Genomic DNA, 13,472 nt, shown 5'->3' with positions numbered 1-13,472 from the left:
ATCCATTGCTTACCTTTCCTCTGTCGCCTTGCACAGGTTTCCAGCCCCCTGCCATTTTAGTTTAAACCCTCCCCAACAGCATTAGCAAACATTGCCCCTAGGACATCGGTTCCGGTCCTGCCCAGGTGCAAACCGTCCACTTTTTACTTGTCCCACCACCCCCAGAACTGGTTCCATTGTCCCATGAATTTGTATCCCTCCCCCTTGCACCAATCCTCTAGCCAAGTATTCAGCTGAAATATCCTTCTATTTCTACACTAACCAGACACGTGGCACTGGTAGCAATCCTGAGATTACTACCTTTGAGGGCTTATTTATTAATGTACCTCCTAACTCCCTATATTCAGCTTTTAGGACCTCATGCAGTTTTTTACCTATACTGTTGGTACATATCTGCACTACGGCAACTGGCTGTTCACCCTCCACCTCCAGAATGCCCCGCAGCTGCTCCGAGACATCCTTGACCCTTGCACCAGGGAGGCAACATCCCATTCTGGAGTCTCATTTGTGGCCACAGAAACGCCTTTCTATTCCTCTTTCAACAGCATACCCTATCACTATAGCTCTCCCGCACATTTTCCTCCCATCCTGTGCAGCATGACTACCCATGCTGCCAGAAAGTTGGCTGCTGCTGCCTTCTCCCGAGAACCCAACCCCCTCAACAATATCCAAAGTGGTATATCTTTTGAAAGTGGGATGGCCACAGGTGACCACTGCACTACCTGCCTGCGCTTACTAGTCTGCCTGGTTGTCACCCAATCCCTTCCTACCTGTGCAGACTTTACCTGCGGTGTGACCAACTCCCTATACATGCTATCCACAATGTGCTCAGCATCGCAAATGCTTCAGTATATATTCATTCGCAGCTCCAGCGCCACAATGTGGTCTGATTGTAGCTGCAGCTGGATACACTTCCCGCACATTTGATCATCAGGGACACACCAAGTGTCCCTGATTTCCCACATAGAGCAGGAGGAGCATGCCACAGAGCCGAGCAGTTCTGCCATTAATTACCCTTTAATTAATTCAAATTAAATTAAATCAAATCAATACCGCTAATTACACTACAATTAAATTATATACTCAGTGCCCTTCTTTACCAGCACTCACCGCTATGCAACAGGAACCCTAGAAACTATAAAACACGGAAATTAAATTTGGAAAAAAAGCGAGAAAGAGAGCAATATTCACCAACCAATCACTTACCTGCTTTCTGGTGACGTCACACTTCAATTATTTTTACTTCTCTCTCTCCTCTCGCTGACTCTTTGCCTCTCGCAAGTCCGCCGCTCAGCTCCGGTCCCAGGCCTCCTCTCCATGCTCTTTATATCCTCCTCTCGCTGACACTGTGCCTCTCGCATTTCTGCCGCTCAGCTCCAGTCCCAGGCCTCCTCTCAGCACTCTTTTTATCCTCCTCTCGCTGACTCTGTGCTTCTCGCAGGTCCGCCGCTCAGCTCCGGTACCAGTCCTCCTCTCCGTGCTCTTTTATTCTTCCTCTCGCTGACTCTGTGCCTCTCACAGGTCCACCACACAGCTCCGGTCCCAGTCCTCCTCTCCGTGCTCTTTTATTCTTCCTCTCGCTGACTCTGTGCCTCTCACAGATCCACCGCTCAGCTCCGGTCCCAGTCCTCCTCTCCATGCTCTTTATATCCTCCTCTCGCTGACACTGTGCCTCTCACAGGTCCGCCGCTCAGCTCCAGTCCCAGGCCTCCTCTCAGCACTCTTTTTATCCTCTTCTCGCTGACTCTGTGCCTCTCGCAGGTCCGCCGCTCAGCTCCGGTCCCAGTCCTCCTCTCCGTGCTCTTTTATTCTTCCTCTCGCTGGCTCTGTGCCTCTCACAGGTCCACCGCTCAGCTCCGGTCCCAGTCCTCCTCTCCGTGCTCTTTTATTCTTCCTCTCACTGGCTCTGTGCCTCTCACAGGTCCACCGCTCAGCTCCGGTCCCAGGCCTCCTCTCCACGCTCTTTTTATCCTCCTCTCGCTGACTCTATGCCTCTCGCAGGTCCACCACACAGCTAATATGTCATTTGCTTTCCTAACTGCACCTGCAGGCTAACTTGCAGTGTAGAATGACACATAGTTTCAATTGAAGTCCAAAATGACCCAATCTTCCACCATTTAAAAATATTCTGTTTTCCTCTTTTTCTTACCAAAGTGGATAAGGTCACACATCTCCATCTTATATTCCATCATCCATGTTCTTTCCCACTCACGTAACCTGTCTATATTGCTTTGCATCATCTTTGCATTTGCCTCACACCTTACTTTCACACCCAACTTTGTATCATCTGCAAACTCGGATTCATTTGACACATTGCAGCCTCCAATTCATTCAATGTATTGCTTATACCCCATATATTACTATGTAGCACACGTATTTGACCTGATGCGGTCTTTCTTACACCGTTCAACTTAACACCTTTCTTATTTGTCTCGCCTGCTGTAACTGCTTTAATTATTTTAGTACTCCCTTCACTGGAGTATCACGTCATGACCTGCAATCTGCTCTTATCCTTTTTATCGTTCAATTATAATTTTTACTGTTGTTTATGACTGAATCCTCCCCCCACCCCATTTTTGAGAATAATGTGTTTTTGCCTCGCTATTTATACGTTCCACTAGGACCTTGGTTCTGTCTTAGTTCAGGTACAACATGTTCCAACGGTATGGCTATCTCTTTGCCCTGTACTTTGCCCCATGAAATGGATCCCCTCCCTCATACACCACTCATCCAGCCATGTGTTCACATTTCTGGTCTGCTTGTCTCTGTAACAATTAGAACGTGGCCCGGGTAATAATGCTAAGATTAGCACCCTTGAAGTCCTGGTTGATAATTTAGCTCCTCACTCCACATAATCCCTCAGCTAGAACGCCGCCCTTTTTGCCCTTTGTCACTTGTCCCGACATGAACCATGACAAATCTCCAAATACATTTGCCGCATCGAGTAACCCTTTATCGTCCCATCATCTTATGGTTAAACGGGGACAATTAACCCGGGAACATCAGTTAATCTTCCAGCTGTGTGTGAGGCCCCGCTCGGGGAGAGAACTTCTGTTATCTCTGCCAAAAATTTCACGCAAGTTACAGCTGAATTCGTTGTGGATCCAGTTTAATGGGGAAATAAAGTGAGAGACTGCCCCCTCCTATAAATTAGGAGTACAGGGACATTTAAACTTGTAACGGGACAGAATAAACTCTCATTGTTTCATAACATGCCGTGAGACGGATTTTACAGCAACGGTTATTGCCGTTTCCAATTCCATTTTGCAATTTACTATTGGTTCTGTCCCCACCACCCTTTCAGGTGTTGCATTCCCGATAACAACGACTCGCTGTACAAAAATAATATTTCCTCATGACGTCACTGGCTTTCCTGTCAATTACCTTGAAATTCGCAACTTGTTTTGGAACAGGGGCGGTCAATGTGGAGCTATTTGCTCGTGTGGAGGGTAAATAAAGTAATTGACTGAATGGGCGGAATGGATAGTTTCCGTTTTGTAAGAGCGACGTTTTTTTTGTACATTGAGGTTTCACGGTTTAGCATTAGTTTTAGGGCCCTGGGAAAATGATTGGGGATCTCAGGGTGTCAGAGCACTGACTCCAGACTTGGGGTCAGCGAGCACTGGGAATGTGGCCTAAAAGTTTGTGAACACAGAGAACGGCACTGTTGTTAGGTAGTTGGGGGAAATATGAAATGTGGCTTTCTGGGATTCAGAAATTCGAACATCTTAGAATGTACATGTGACTTTGAAAGATTTATTTAACAATTCAAAGGTTAAAAATCTTCATGTAAACCCAAGTTTCTGAGATATGCTGAGGCTTTGAAGGTAAATCTTCATGGAAGGCCCTGAAATAAATATTTAAAACAATGCAATCATTAGATTGAATGATGTTGATGCGAAAATGATGTTTTTGTTTTTATTTAGATACTTATTTTGAAGATTAGACATTTCAGTTACTGAAAAAAATGACAGATATTATTTTCAACCATCTCTTTGATTAAATTTATTGATTGATCAAGAAACTTGTTTCTGTGCCGGCTCTGTGAAAGAGCCTCTATTTAGTCCCACTCCTCTGATCCTTCCCCATAGCCCAGCATGATTTCCCCTTGAAGAATTTATCCAATTAATTTGAAAGTTACTATTGAAACTGCTTCCACAACCATTTTAAAGCACTGCATTCCAGATCATAAGAAGTTGCTGCGAGACAAAAAATAATCTCATCTTCTCTCTGGTTCAATGGCTAACTCCCTTAAAAATGAACATCTTTACATATCTTGAATTTATATTATTATTTGTGTTCATAATTCAAGGTAAATGGCAATTTGGGAAGCGGAGATGTGGATTTGGCTTCTCTCTGATACAGGCGGAGGAAGTGGGAGATGTCAAACTGAGGCTCGGCAGCACCACAACTGGAAGGAACATTTAATTACAGCATGGAAGTCGATACTGGAGCTAACCTTCCTAAAAGTGAACAGAATGTAGTGAATCAAAGGAGATCTACAAATTCCAATAAAGGGTAGAGAACCGTAACACCTTGTCGAATCTCCGAGAAACACCTTAGTGCACTTGACACAGCTTATTTTGGAGGGGCAGTGAGTATTCTGCCTGCACCCCTGCGGCCGCAGTGATGGGTTCAGACAGCATGCAGTGATGCCTCTCAATAAATGGACTGGAGCAAGTGGCATTTGGAGGGGCAAAGGACAAGTTGGCCCCCTTAACGTATCTCCAGGGCAGTCCTCAGTTTCTGCATCTGCCAGTGTCTTCTAGTAGATCAGCAGTTGGAGGGTTTCACCCTAAGAGAGGCCATGAATTTACAAAAGTCACAAACAGAAAATGGGACCTTTGAAATGTGGAACGTTTGCCATGAGTGGAGTTCCACCGGCGCTATCTTCAACTTAGCCAGAGAGAGACCGACAAAAACGTCCTCGAGTTTCAATTTCGGGACGGTATTCACAACGTTCCAAACTCGGCAGGCGACATCAGTTGAGAGCACGTACCCAGTGCCGGAGCAGTATGGCAGATACATTTCCAGAGAGTATTCCTGTTCACTCACGTACCATTTGCTGGATTTGTCCCTGACAGGTCTTGCATATCTCTGTATGTGGCCGGTGTAGATGTTCCTGCGACTGGTTCACGACAAGAGATCTCTTAAATAATCAACATTGACAAACATGTCTGAATCGGTGTTCATCACAAAGGAGGCAGACGGACAAAATTGGCTCACCCATTCCAGTCCCATCAGCACCTTGGTGTTCAAGTAGTAATAAGTGTCGCTGAACTCTTTCTGTATGATGTCTTTGTGCAGCAAACCTTCCTCCAGCAGATGCTCTTGATGCTCCTGGCTGTACCCGAGCAGGATATAGGTCATGACCCTCTTGCCCTGTGTTGTCGGCTCTCTCCCCCAGGTCTGGCAAATGACCGAGCGAGCTTCGAACTAGTCCTGGGCACTGGTGATGAGAAGGACCAGAAATGTGGGACTGATATCACATCTCCTATCAGGTCACATTAAATAGGAAGTGTCATTTAATTCTGTGTAAAGACAAGGGTCAGGAATGTTGCAGAGTAAATATCCAAATATACCAAGTGTCACCAAAAGGATCACAAAAAAAGTAAACATTTTTTTGGACGAAATTTGAAACCACATATTGCACCAGGAAAGATCTTCATGTTTTGAATCAACTGTAAAACAAAATAAACACATTGATTTTGGTGGTATCTGGGCAATGCAAGGGGAAACACTTAGCAATTTAAGATTATTTGGCTTGATTAGTAACATAGGAATAGTAGAAGGCCATTCACCCCATCGAACATGTTCTGCCATTCAATTGGATCATGGTTGATCTGTATCTGATCTCCATTTACTCGCCTTGGTAATGTAAACGTTAATGCCGAATCATCATAGAAGCTCTTAACTTGTTGGGCTGGTGTTCCTCTGTCCCTGACTTTAAAACCCAGTAACTGGTCTAATATAATAAGTTGAAGTCGCCATTAACATAATAAAAGTCGAAGGTTACAGGAGGGTCTGAACGGGTTTTCATCTTGTCAGCAGTGATTTATAAATACAGTAAAAGGAATAATGTTTTGATGGTAGAAAAAGTGGTGATCCAAAGCTAGAAACAGAGGAAGCCCAAAGCTAGAAACAGTTGAGAGTCAAAGCTAGAAACAGTAGAGGTATAAAACTAGTAAGAGTGAAGGTCCAAATCTACAATCACTGGAGGTTTAAATCTAGAAACAGTGGAGATCCCAAGCTAGAAACAATGGAGGTCCAAATCTACAATCACTGGAGGTCCAAATCTACAATCACTGGAGGTCCAAAGCTAGAAACATTGGAGATCTAAAGCTAGAAACAGTGGTGGATCAAATCTAGAAACAGTGGATATTCAAATCTAGAAACAGTGGAGGTTCAAATCTAGAAACAGTGGAGGTTCAAATCTAGAAACATTGGAGGTCCAAAACTAGAAACAATGGAGGTTCAAATCTAGAAACAGTGGAGATTCAAATCTAGAAACAGTGGAGGTTCAAATCTAGAAAGAGTGGAGGTTCAAACCTTGAAACAGTGAAGGTTCAAATCTAGAATCACTGGAGGTTCAAAGCTAGAAACATTGGAGATTCAAATCTAGAAACAGTGGAGGTTCAAATCTAGAAACAGTGGAGGTCCAAATCCAGAATAACTGGAGGTTCAAAGCTAGAACCATTGGAGGTCCAAAACTAGAAACAGTGGAGGTCCAAATTTACAATCACTGGAGGTTCATAGCTAGAAACAGTGGAGATCTAAAACTAGAAACAGTGTAATTTCAAAGCTAGAAATATTAGCGGTCCAAAGTTAGAAACACTGGAACTTCCAAGCTAGAAATATTAGCGGTCCAAAGCTAGAAACACTGGAATTTCAAAGCTAGAAATATTAGAGGTCCAAAGCTAGAAAAACTGGAATTTCAAAGCTAGAAATATTAGAGGTCCAATGCTAGAAACAGTGGAGATCTAAAGCTAAATCTGTATCCCCCAGTCCTTATATCATCAGCTAATGAGAGCGGCCATTCTCTGTCTACCTTATCCAAACCCGTCATTATCTTGTCCACCTCTATCAAATCTCCCCTCAAACTCGTTTTCTCCAAGGAGAACAACCCAGCCTCTGCAACCTAACCTTCTGGATAAAAACCCTCATCCCTGGAACCATTCTGGACAATCTCCTCTGAACCAGCTCAAGCACCTTCGCATCCTTCCTAAACTGTGGTGACCATAACTGTATGCAATAGCATAGTTGTGGCCTAACTAGAGCTTTATAAAGGTCCAGCATAACTTGTACGATAGCAAAATACTGCAGATGTTGGAAATCCGAAATAACAACAGAAAATGCTGGAAAAACTCAGCAGGTCAGGCAACATCCGTGGAGAGAAATTTTAGTTGATGTTTCGGGTCGAACCCTTCTTCAAAACTGGAAAGAAAAGGAAATAGATCGAAGGCAGGGCTGCGATCGGACAAAAGAAGTGAAAGAAACAAAAGAAGTAAAAGAGCTAGACGAGATGGTGATAGGCTGAGATTAGGTGTAAAGTGTACTGGCAGGGCAAGAGATAGCTGCCAGGTGTGAGAGAGCAACAAAAGGACAGGGGGGGGGAAAGGAGTGGAAAAATTGCAAGAAAAAATGTGTAATAGGGGCCGAGGTTATGATCTGAAATTGTTGAACTCGATATTGAGTCCGGAAGGCTGCAGAGTGCCTAATCGGAAGATGAGGTGCTGTTCCTCGAGTTTACGTTGAGCTTCTGTGGAACAATACAAGAGGCCAAGGACGGTGAGGTCCGAGTGGGAATGGAGCAGTGAATTAAAATGACAGGCGACCGGAATCTCGGGGTCAGGCTTACGGACTGAATGGAGGTGTTCCGCAAAGTGGTCACTCTGCAGCCTTCCGGACTCAATATCGAGTTCAACAATTTCAGATCATAACCTCGGCCCCTATTTCACATTTTTTCTTGTAATTTTTCCACTCCTTTCCTCCCCCCTTTCCTTTTGTTTCTCTCTCACACCTGGCAGCTATCTCTTGCCCTGCCAGGACACTTTACACCTAATCTCAGCCTATTACCATCTCGTCTAGCACTTTTACTTCTTTTGTTTCTTTCACTTCTTTTGTCCGATCGCAGCCCTGCCTTCGATCTATTTTCTTTTTTTTCCAGTTTTGAAGAAGGGTTCGACACGAAACGTCAACTCAAATTTCTCTCCACGGATGTTGCCTGACCTGCTGAGTTTTTCCAGCATTTTCTGTTGTTATTCCAGCATAACTTCCCTGCTTTTATGCTCTATACCTCTATTTATGAAGCCCAAGATCCCACATGCTTTGAAAACTACTCTCTCAATATGTCTTGCCACGTTCAAAGATCTGTGCTCATGAAACCCAGGTCCGTCTGTGCACACTCTTTAGAACTGCGCCATTAAGTCTATATTGCCTCTCCCTATCCTTCTGCCAAAATGCATCATCTCATCCTTCTCTGTATTAAATTCCAGCTGCCACTTGTCTTCCCGTTATTCCAGCCTACCTATTTTCTGTTGCTGTAGATTGGTATGCTCCTCACTGTTTGCCACACCTCCAAGTTTGGTATCATCGGCAAACTTTAAAATTTTGTCCTGTATTCCAATATCAAGTCGTTTATATAAAAAAACAGTGGCTCCAGCACTAACACTTTGGGAGGCCCACTGTCTACCATGCTTTAGTTTGAAGAATGACCATTTACCATGACTCGCTGTTTTCTGTCCTTAAGCCAGTTTCTTATGCAAGCTGACACTGACACTCCTATTCCATGAGGCCCAATTTTGATAACCAGCCCTTTATGTGGTACTTTTTCAAACGCGGTCTTCAAATCCATATAGACAACATCCACTGCATTCCCTTCATCAACCTTCTCTGTTATTTCATCAAAAAATTCAATTAGATTAATTAAACATGAGCGGCCCTTTGTAAATCCGTGCTGGCTCTTCTTAGTTAACTTAAAGCTCTACAAGTTCCTGTTAATTTTTCCCTGATTATAGTTTCTAAAACCTGACCCCCCACTGATATTAAACTGTAGTTACGTGGATTGTCCTTGCACCCTTTCTGGAACAAGTGTGTCATCTTTGCCACGTTCTAATCCTTTGGCACCTCTCCCGTGTCTAGGGAAGATTGGAAGATTATGGCAAGCCCTTCTGTTATCTCAAACCCTACTTGCCTTAGCAATCTGGGATGCCAGCGATCTGGACCAGCCGACTTACCCACTCGAAGCATATCCAGCTTTTCCAGTACATCCTGCCTATAATTTCCACCCCATCCAATACCTCTACCATATCGGCTTCTACCAATATTTTGTCAGCATCCACTTCCTTAGCAAACACCGATACGAAGTATTCATTAAGTATTCTAGCCCTGTGCCTCTGAGCATATATCAACTGCTTTGTTCCTAATAGGCCCCTCCCCGCCTCTTAATACCTGTTTACTCTTTATATGCTGGTAGGAGATTTTCAGGTTCACTTTTATGTTAACGGCCATTCTACTCTCATATTCTCTCTTTGCCAATATTACTTTCATCTTCACTTCCCCTCCCAACGTTTTATATTTAGTCTGGTTGTCCCTTGAAGAATTCACCTGACATGCATCAAACACCCTCTTTTTTGTTTCATCATCTTCTCTATCTCGCTCGTAATCCAAGGAGCCCTTGCTTTGGTTCCCTTATGCTTCCTTCTTCTTGGAATGTACCATACTTTCAAATAGAGATTTCTTTCTCCGCCTTGAATATATTCAATGACTCAGCTCCACAGCTCCCTGGGGTAGAGATTTCCAAGTATTCGCGGCCCTCTGAGGGAAGAAGTTCCTCCTCATCTCCGTTTTAATTGGGCGACCAGTATTCTGAAACTATGCCCCATAGTTCTAGATTCCCCCATGAGGTGAAACATCCTCTCAGCATCTACCATCTCAAGCCCCCTCAGAAACTTATATGTTTCAATGAGACCACCTCTCATTCTTCTAAACTCCAATGAGTATGGGTCGAACCTGATCAATCATTTTTTCTTAAGACAGCCCATTCAACTCAGGAATCAACCAAGTGAAGCTTCTCTGAACTTCTTGCAATACAAGTATACCCTTCCTTAAATAAGGAGACCACAACTGTACGCAGTACACCAGCTGTGGTCTCACCAACGCTCTGTACAGTTGTAGCAAGACTTCTGTACATTTATACTCCTTCCCCCTTGCAATAAAGCCCAATATTCCATTTGCCTTCCTTATTGCTGTACCAGCATGCTAACTTTTTGTGCTTCATGTACAAGAACACCCAGATCCCTCTGCACCGCCGAATTATGTAGTGTCTCTGCATTTAAATCATATTTTGCTTTATAATCTTCCTAACAAATTGGATAACCTCTCATTTTCCCACATTATACTCCATCTGACAATTTTTTACCCATTAATTTAACCCTTTGCAGACTCTTTCTGTACTCCTCAAAACTTGCTTTCCCACCTATCTTTGTATCGTCAGCAAATTCAGCAAAAGTACACTCGATCCCTTCATCCAAGTCAGTAATATAAATTGTAAATAGTTGAAGCACCAACACTGATCCCTTTAGCAACCCACTAGTTATATTTTGCAAACCTGAAAATGATCCATCTATTGTGAATCTCTGATTTGCTTTATTCAGCCAATCCTCCATCCAATCGAATGTATTACCACCAATACCACGAGCTCTTATCTTGTGCAGTAAACTTTTATGTGGCACGTTATTGAATGCCTTCTGGAAATGCAAATACACTGCATCTACTGGTACCCCTTTATCCACCCTGTTCGATACATCCTGAAAGTACTCCAGCTAATTTGTCAAACACGATTTCCCTTTCATAAAGCCATGTTGACTCTGCTTGATTATATTATGATTTTCTAAATGTCCTGTTATTATATCCTTAATAATGGATTCCAACATTTTCTCGATAACAGATGGTAGGCTAACTGGCCTATAGTTTCCTGCTTTGTGGCTCCTTCCTTTCTTGAATAGCGGAGTTACTTTTGCAGTTTTCCAATCAGCTGGGACCTATCCGCAATCCATTTTGGTAGATTGCAAGCAACACATCCACTATCTCTGCAGCCAGTACTTTAAAAACAATAGCATGTGTGCCATTAGGTCCAGGGGACTTGTCATTCTTCAGTCCCATTAGTTTGATTAGTACATTTTCTCTGCTAAGAGTGATTGTTCAAATTCCTCCCTCCCTATAGCCGCTTGATTCACAATCTTCTACCATGAAGATTGATACGAAATTTTGTTCAAATTCTCTTCCATTTCCTTGTTTCCCATTATTAATTCCCCAGTCTCATCCTCTGTATGACTAACCATTACTTGAGCTACTCTCTTCTTTTTATAATTTTATATTTTTTGCTAGTTTACTCTCATAACCTATTTCTCCATTTTAATTATTTTTTAGTCACCCTTTGCTGGTTTCTAAAAAAATCACAATGCTCTGGCCTACCACTAATCTTGCAACGTCGTATGCCTTTTCATAAGGACATAAGAACGTAAGATGTAAGAGCTGGAGTAAGCCATACGGCCCCTCGAGCCTGCTCTGCCATTCAATAAATTATGGCTGATCATCGAACTCAACTGCAATTTCAAGCCCGATCTCCATATCCCTTGATTCCCCAGAGTCCAAAAATATATCTATCTCAGCCTTGAATATACTCAAACACTCAGCGTTCACAGCCCTCTGGGGCAGAGAATTCCAAATATTCACAACCCTCTGAGTGAAGAAATCCCTCCTCATCTCAGTCTTAAATGGCTTACCACTTATCCTGAGACAATGTCCCCTAGTTACAGACACTCGAGCCAGGGGAAACAACCTCTGAGCCTTTAAAACCCCTTCAGAATCTTGTATGTTCCAATGAGATCACCACTGATTTTTCTGAACTACAGAGAGTATAGGCCAATTCTACACAATCTCTCATCATAGGACAGATCTCTCATCCAAGGAATCAGTCTGGTGAACCATCGTTGCACTGCCTTAAAGGTAAGTGTATCCTAGCTTAGAATTGGACACCAAAACTGTGCACAGTACTACAGGTGTGGTCTCACCAAGGCACTGTACATTTGTAGCAAGACTTCCTTACTCTTGTACACCAACCCCCTTGCAATAAATGCCAACATGCCAATTGCTTGCTGTACCTGCATGCTAGGTTCTCTGTTTCTTGGACACGGACACCCAAGTCTCTCTGAACACCAACATTTGAAAGTTTCTCACCATTTAAAAAATATTATCTTTTTCTATATTTCCTGACAAGGTGAATAACCTCACATTTCCATACATTATACTCCACCTGCTACCTTACTGCCCACTCACTTCTTCTATATATATCAGTATATATAAATGAGTCTGTCTGTCTGTCTGTCTGTATGTCCACGGTAAACTCAAAAGTTATAGAGCGTACCTACACATCTGTTATATCGAAAGAAAGGTTACGATTAGGGGAATGTCACAGATGTACTTACTTTTTGGTTAGACAAAAATTGCTCGGATTGTATACAAAAAACCTTTAAAAAAAAGACAAAATCCGCTCATTAGCGTTGAGTGACGTGATGGTTGCCAATGGGGGGCGGTTCATGGCGTGAGTGGGGCGGGGCCTAATCCTACAGCCTGCCGTGAGTGCGGGACCGGGAAAACAGATACACAGACATAGACAGAGACAACCACGTGGCCCGAGAGCCGAGAGACAGCGAGCATACACACACAGAGACAGACACACCTGCGCGGCCTGAGAGCCCGAAAGACAGCGAGCAGGAGAGCGGCAGCGGCGGGCCAGAGCGAGAGCTGAGCTGTGGTCACTCGAGCTGGGCCGGAGGCGCTACGCTGCGCATGGGAGCTCCAGGTCACCAAGGCCGGGCTCTGAGTCCAACCCCTTCCCCGCGGTGTCTTCCTCTCTTCTCTATCTCCTTCCCTCACTGTCTCCTTCCCTCTCTCCCTCTCTCTCTCTCTCTCTCCTTCCCTCGCTCACTCTCTCTCCTTCCCCCTCTCTCTCTCTCTCCTTCCCCCTCTCTCTCTTTCTCCTTCCCCCTCTCTCTCACTCTCCTTCCGCCCCCTCTCTCTCTCCTTCCCCCTCTCTCTCTCTCTCCTTCCCCCTCTCTCTCTCTCTCTCCTTCCCCCCTCTCTCTCTCTCTCCTTCCCCCCTCTCTCTCTCTCCTTCCCCCTCTCTCTCTCTCTCCTTCCCCCCCTCTCTCTCTCTCCTTCCCCCTCTCTCTCTCTCCTTCACCCCCCTCTCTCTCTCTCTCCTTCCCCCTCTCTATCTCTCTCTCTCCTTCCCCGCTCTCTCTCTCCTTCCCCCCTCTCTCCTTCCCCCTCTCTCTCCTTCCCTCTCTCTCTCTCTCCTTCTCTCTCCCTCTCCTTCCCCCTCTCTCTCTCTCTCCTTCCCCCTCTCTCTGCATCACCCCTCCCTCTCTCTCTCTCTCTCTCCTATGTATCTACACAGAGAGAACTGC

General features: G+C 44.2%; 1 pseudogene; it reads right to left on the bottom strand.

Moving 5' to 3' along the window:
• Positions 1–3,768: 3,768 nt before the first annotated feature.
• LOC147081237 (beta-1,3-galactosyltransferase 5-like) lies at positions 3,769–5,508 on the bottom strand (annotated as a pseudogene).
• Positions 5,509–13,472: the final 7,964 nt, after the last annotated feature.

The sequence above is a fragment of the Somniosus microcephalus genome, unplaced genomic scaffold, assembly GCF_052327205.1.
Source record: "Somniosus microcephalus isolate GS21.2 unplaced genomic scaffold, FLI_Smic_1.0 scaffold628, whole genome shotgun sequence".
In the NCBI taxonomy this organism is placed as follows: domain Eukaryota; kingdom Metazoa; phylum Chordata; class Chondrichthyes; order Squaliformes; family Somniosidae; genus Somniosus; species Somniosus microcephalus.
Note: the sequence above shows the minus strand (reverse complement) of the source record. Positions and strands in the feature narration are given on the sequence as shown.